This window comes from Pyrgilauda ruficollis, unplaced genomic scaffold, assembly GCF_017590135.1.
Source record: "Pyrgilauda ruficollis isolate IOZ18807 unplaced genomic scaffold, ASM1759013v1 scaffold155, whole genome shotgun sequence".
Classification (NCBI taxonomy): Eukaryota; Metazoa; Chordata; class Aves; order Passeriformes; family Passeridae; genus Pyrgilauda; species Pyrgilauda ruficollis.
The window spans coordinates 635,763-642,148 of NW_024514210.1; the positions used below are offsets into that span (position 1 = coordinate 635,763).

Genomic DNA, 6,386 nt, shown 5'->3' on the forward strand with positions numbered 1-6,386 from the left:
CGGGGCACGCTGCCAGCCCCGAAGTGCTCAGGCCTGGCAGCCTCCCAGTGCTGGCCTGGCTCCTGACACGGCTCTGCAGCTCCGGCCCGAGTGGTTTCCAGTGAAACCCTTGTGTTTTTGCAAAACAACATTTTCACTTTGAAGGTGTTATTGTGCGCTGGGTTAGTCCTCAGTTGCTGCCTTTGGAGCTTTCTTCCTCTTCTTCCTTCCTCCTTTCACCATCCTAGCCAGCCTGGAGACAGGACTTTCCTTTAAGACAAGTTGCACCACTTTCCAGAGTGAAAAAATAAGGAATCAAAAGAGAAGGTTTTCTTCTTTCTTTTTTTCTTCTTTCCTTTTTCTTCTACCTTTTTTCCTTTTTCTCTTTTTTCTCTTTCTTTTTTTTTTTTTTTTTATATTTTATTTTTAGTGTTAAGCAACACATTAAAAACCCCAGAACACATGGACATCATGACTCAAAAATCTGTCCAAGAATAAAGGATGTGAGGGAAGTTTCCAAGCTTTCTATGCAGTGATTTCACTCCCAGAGAGTTGCTTTAAATCTCTTGATTTCCCCAGGAGCAGAAGATCAGGGGCAGAAAGATCATGTGCAAGCAAGCTGGAACTATTGAGCCAAGCCATCCTGTCTCCAGGGGTTTTTGGGTTTTCCTCACTCCTATGATGTCATGTAGATACCCCAGCCCTTCCCCTCACAGAGAAGAGGTGAGATGTGAGTGGTCAGTGGGGAGAGCAGGCACTGGCACTTCTGGAGGCAGCACAGGATGAAATTGGGAATCCTAGCATAGATATCACCAGGGTAAAAGAGTTTCTGAAGCTGCACTCCCATCCTTTAAAGCTTATGTCTCCAGAAAGCATTAAACATCTGCTGGCCTAGCTGTCAGCCTGAGTGATGCCCAGGGGTGATGAGAAGAACTTTTGCTAAGGGGTGCACAGAGGTTACCAGAGCCCAGATCCAGCCCTATCCTTGCTCCATCCATGGGGTTACCACAGAGATAACCCCAGAGATGTGGGGCATCACAGAGACCCTTACCTGTTTATATTTAACTGGTCCTTGCAGAGCCTCTCTGCTCTGGTGAGTGCTTTATTAACCCCCCCAGAGTGCAAGTGCTCCCAAGCCAGGATGTGCTGAATTCTCCCACAGTTCCCTAGAAGCCAGATGTCCCCTGGATACCAGCACTGTTGTGTTATATTTGGGCTGCTTTATCAGGTGCTAATCAGGTGTGGATCTGGGCCTGTCTGTCGCCCAGGCTGAAAGAAGCCAGGATTCCTCACCCCAAGGATCTTAGCAGCACTTAGCAAGCACAGATTAAACATTGACATAACTGTGATAAGCTGAAAATGAGCCGGGACTTTAGACCCTCTTACAGCTAAACAGGAGCTTCAAGGGTTTCAAGTGGCGAAACACAAATCAGCCAGCTCGAAGGGCAGCCTCACACCTAAACCCTTAGTGCACCTACCCTCAGAGTCTCCTTCCCCCAGACCAAATTTATCCCCAGAACCTCCCCCAGTCTCTTGGTACCTGTGTCACAAAGTTTGTCAGGCGTCTATCCAGGTTACAGCTATGTGATTCCTGAATCATCAGATTTTCAGCATTCTAAGACTCTGAAGCTGCCTCAGTTGATGCTAAGAACAAGGTCATGGTTTTGATCCCTGCATGGGCCTTTCACTGAAGAATTGGACTAAAGGATGATCCTGTGGGTCCCCTCCAACTTAGAATGTTCTGTGATCCTGCATATGTTTACCTTCCTGGTGGTTCAGGGAGAGCATCACTCTTTAAAAAACCCATCAGGAAACAATTCTTCCTTTAAACAGAATGGCAGTTTTCTATATTGAAGTTCTTTTTACAGGTTATCAAACACTTAGTCACTGTCAGGTGCTTTTAGGGAGATTATACAACATGTCCTAGTAGAAAGAGCCATAGGTAGCTAAACATAATAAGCCATAAACAAACTACTGCCTTGTCAAATGCTGCAAGAACTGATTAATCATTTACCAAGCCCTTTTATACTGTTTAAAATGGGCCTTTTTAGCAGAAAAGTCATGCAAAGTAGAAAGTAGTTCCCATTAGCTCTCATTTCTCGCAGCAGCTTGACAAATTTGGGTGGTGTATGCCAGATTTATTGACAATAAAGGGACCCAGGGGAGGTTTGCTCACCATTTTTTCTGTGCATGTAGATGGTGTGAGAAAAGAGGTATCTGCTGCCTCTGCAGCTGAGGAGGGAGAGCCAAGGTTATTGCATGAGCTGCCACAGATTAGCTACAAGCCCGACAAGGCTTAACACAAGGTGGAAGTGGCTGGGGGTGGCTGCAGAGGGTGAAGTGACATTGCTCTGCAGTCCATGTGGTGCAGGTAGGGACAACAAAATCTCTGCCAGCAGCACACAGCACTTACAGAACACCTGCAGCAGCACGAGGAGGTGGAGAGAAAGGACACGGACAGAGTCTGTCCCTCAGAGTGGTGCAGGATCCTGCTCCACCTGGAAATACACTCATTTGTGTCCTGAAGCAGGGAGGATACCACCCCTAATGCTGAGTGCACCCCTCACCCCAGGTCTGGGCTTTTAGAAATGCCTGATAGCTCCAGTGATGGATGGGGATGATTGGCCTCACTGCTTCAGCCCTTGGCCCATGGGGATCTCACCCAGCTCCCTGGGCTGGAGCAGCAGTTTGGTTCATATTTACCCCATGCCAGCCACAGAGTCGGACCAGCTGGGAGCCCTGTGGCTGTACCCTGCACATGGAGAGACCTTCACCAGCTCACACCACCAGACAACTCCGAGCAGGCCTGCTTCTGGAAACCATCCTGATTTGGGGGACTCTGCCCTGCTCCCATGGTTCCTGATGCCCGGAGAGTTTTTGTCTCACCTCAGCATGAAGGTGGCTGCACAGACACTGCTGGTTTCTGCCTGTACAGAGTGCTGCTGCAAAGCTGATTACCCTGTGCAAGCCTGACAGTGTCATAAGCCCCCTGGAACCTTGCAAAACCAGCTCAGGTCTAGAAGCAGTAATATTACCTGAGGTTTTTCCTAATCCAGAGGATTCCAGTTCCTCAGTACTGGGGAAAAAGGGTAAAGTTTACTGCACAGGTCTTTCATTCCTAATTGCTATAGGAACAGGAACTGGAACATCCATTCCTGTCTTCTTATTCAGACTCCTCTTCCAAAGCCAGCAGAAAGAAAGCCTTGCAAAATCAACTTTTTTCCCTGTTTCAGATCTCTCTCTGACTCCTCAAGATGCACACAGTGTCCGTGTGCTGCTCCAAGCTGCCAGTAGTGGCCACAGCATCCCACTGCAATCTGGGAGCTGCTCTGCTCATATCCTTGGGAAGGAGCTCCATCTGCCGAGCCAGTGGCCCAGGCTGAAACCCAGACTTGTCCCTGTGGGCTGTGGGGTGACTGGTCATCAGGCATCTCCTGGGTAGCACCGAGCTCATCAGACCCTATTTACCAGGGTCAGTGCTCATGAAGGGCTCCAGAGGGATTTTGAGGTGCCTCCCTCTCAAACAAACCAAACAAGGAGGGATAAGCAAAGCACAGGTTGGGGATAAAAGGTCCTTGTGTGCCACAGCTGCAACCATGTGAGCAGTCTGTGGGGAACTGTGGAAATACAGGAAAACTGGGGGGGGGGGGGGAAAGGGTGCTGTCATCTCAGTCTGCTTTGAATGAAGTCAGTAGGCTGAGCTTGTGCCAGGTGAAGGAATGAGCCTGGTAGTCACCTGGGTCTCAGCTGGGCTTTATCTCACTTAGACCCAGGCTCAGCTGGCAGCTCCTCTGAGAGACGAAGCTCCTGGGAGCTGCCTGCAATAGCAAAGATAAAGAGGCTCAATTCTTGAAGGCTTTTCTTGGAGGGGAACTGCTCTTCCTTGCTATTTTCTTGTGACAATGAGTCAGACCTACAAGGAGGGCAGGACCAGGTGGGTCTTTGAGGGATGCTTCAGGCTCTGCATGGTTAAGCCAAGTGCCTGCGAGGGTGAGGTGTCCTGGGCAGTGCTCCTCATGCCTGTACCTGTGGGACTTGTGGCACTTATGCACCCACAGTGGGATGTGAGGCTCTCAGACAGGCTGAGTGCATCTGCTCTGGGCTCCCCACAGACTCAGTCTGCTGCTCACATGGGAGCAAGGAGTCATCTAAACTCAGGTGTCTCTGGTGCTGTTGCTTTGTCCCAGACCAGCTCCACTTCCCAGCCATGGGAGTATTTTGGCATGTAAAAATTTATTTTTCCTTTTGCATCCCTTCTTGAAGATACAGGATCTTTACTGTACTGATTTTCCTAAACTTCTGATGCCATTTGATCTCTGTGATCAAAGATTCCAATGCAGAGAAAACCTGCCCTGGCCAGAGAGCTGAAAAGAAAGCCAATGAGCATTTCCACCTTGTCCAAAGTGTGTTACCTTTGAAGAGAGTAGGATTTCACCTATAAAATATTGAACAAACTCCCCAGAACCTCAGTGGTCCTCACTCTACAGAGACAGTGGGAATTTTGCCATTTCTTTTCTGGGATAACACTAAGGGTAAAGAATTGAGCTCAGATTTTAAGCCCTTCCTGATGTCACAAAGCACTGTGCTGGCTACAAGGCTGGGGTGAAAGTGTAACAGGCTGTGCTGTCCCTGAGCACCCCACAGGTTTAGCCCACAGGGCTAGCAAAATATTTTTCTCCACTTCTTCTGCCAGCTGTCGTGTGCTGGAAAGCAGAGCCTGTCCCACACCAGACAGGGCTGCAGTTGGTGTATGGTGAGTGACCCTGTGTGTGAAGGTGTGGTGGCCAGCACCACACCACAATCTGGAGATGAAGTTTCACTTGATCATTACATCACCCTGATTAAATTCACCATGAGCTGCAACATGATGAGAAAAAGCAATGCACCCATTAAACTGATGATGGAGACAAGAACAAGGCTGCTCCATGGGACGTGGGCTGGCAAGGACTAATTGATGTGGAAATTACGTGACCGAGGGTCAGCAATTACAGGACTCTCCTGCTCCACATGGAAGAGGCCACAGCTGGAAAACAGCTTGCTCTCTCCTAGGGACATCCCAGGAAAAGCTGTGAAAACAATTTGAAGAAAGCCTCTGTATGCATGAGGCTATGCCATTCCCTAAGAAAGCCAATGTAGTGGGGAAGAACAGGCTCTAAGGTTACAGAGCTATTTTATATGCAAGTACTTTCTTGCACATATAGGAAGTCAAAGTGGTGTCTTGAAACCCTAAAAATCTCAGTGTCTAATGTTCAACTGATTCTTTTTTCATCTGTGCTGACTGACCACTTTTCTCCAGGGCTTAAATATGGCATTGGTTTCTGGTGTGGGCTCTCCTCAGTCTGGTGCCAAGGAAATGCAGTGAAGAGTGTTTGCCTTTTCAGTCCCAGTCAAGTAGTGGAGAATTTAACATCTGCATTTTTTAAAATTAAAAATGCCTGTAATTTACTACAATTTGACCTGTTCCCGTGGGGGAAAACCCCACAGTAATCACAAAGAAACCAGCTGGTATTTTTCTTATGGAGAGTTCTACAGTCAGACAAGACCAACCTCCCCAGGGCAAGAATTTACCCCAGCCTTCCCCTTTGTTTGGTTGTAGAATATCCTTTACTATATCCACATCTCGTTTGCAGCCAGGTTACCCCTCTGATAGTGGGAAAGCTGGGAGCCATCATCCCAGGGCTGCACAAAAAGGGAGCTGCACAATTGCAAGGCCCTGATGTGGGACCATGCCCTTGCATGGGCGCCGGTACTGCACCATTTTTATTTGACAGCTTGGCCACTAAAGGAAGCAACTCCCAGCCCTCCAGCTGACTCCTGGTCTCATGGGCAGAGCTGTGAGGTCTGGCATTGGTGCCATTCAGGACTTGACCCCAAAAGTGAAAGTGAGCCCACCATTTTTTAAGTGTTTTTGTGCAAAAGGCTTAATGGTTTATTAAAGTGAGAAGGATCTCAGCAAGCATATGAGACAGACAAGAGCTGAGAAGATGCGGCTGAATGGGAACATCTTGCTAGCAAAATTGTAACTCTCACTTGCCCTGCCACTGTTCACCTGTCAGCCTTTGCTGCTTTTCCTTTGGGAGGAATGTGAGGTTTCCTCCCCATGTAGAGCCCAAAGTGATGCATGAAAAGCCAAATTCAACCTGAGCAACCCTCAGGATGATGATCAGGGTAAACCCACAGCAGGAGCCTGCTCCCCTGTCCAGGGACTCAACTCCCCCTTCTGTCACTCTCCAGCTCCAGCACAACCACAGCTGGTTTGTGAGGCTTCATCTCTGCCACGAGCTATAATGCTGCCTAAAATCCTCTTGGCAGGAATAATTCTCTCTAAAGAGAAAACTGTGACAGCACGGCCAAGTGCAGGGTTTCAGCAGAAACATCCCATGCCCCCCCCCCCCGAGCACTCCTGC

The 6,386-nt window shown here is 48.5% G+C and overlaps 1 protein-coding gene across 2 annotated transcripts in view; it reads right to left on the bottom strand.

Moving 5' to 3' along the window:
• Positions 1-6,386, bottom strand: part of LOC121350456 (myogenesis-regulating glycosidase-like) — a 36,737-nt gene that overhangs the window by 10,939 nt on the left and 19,412 nt on the right. The window lies entirely within an intron of this gene.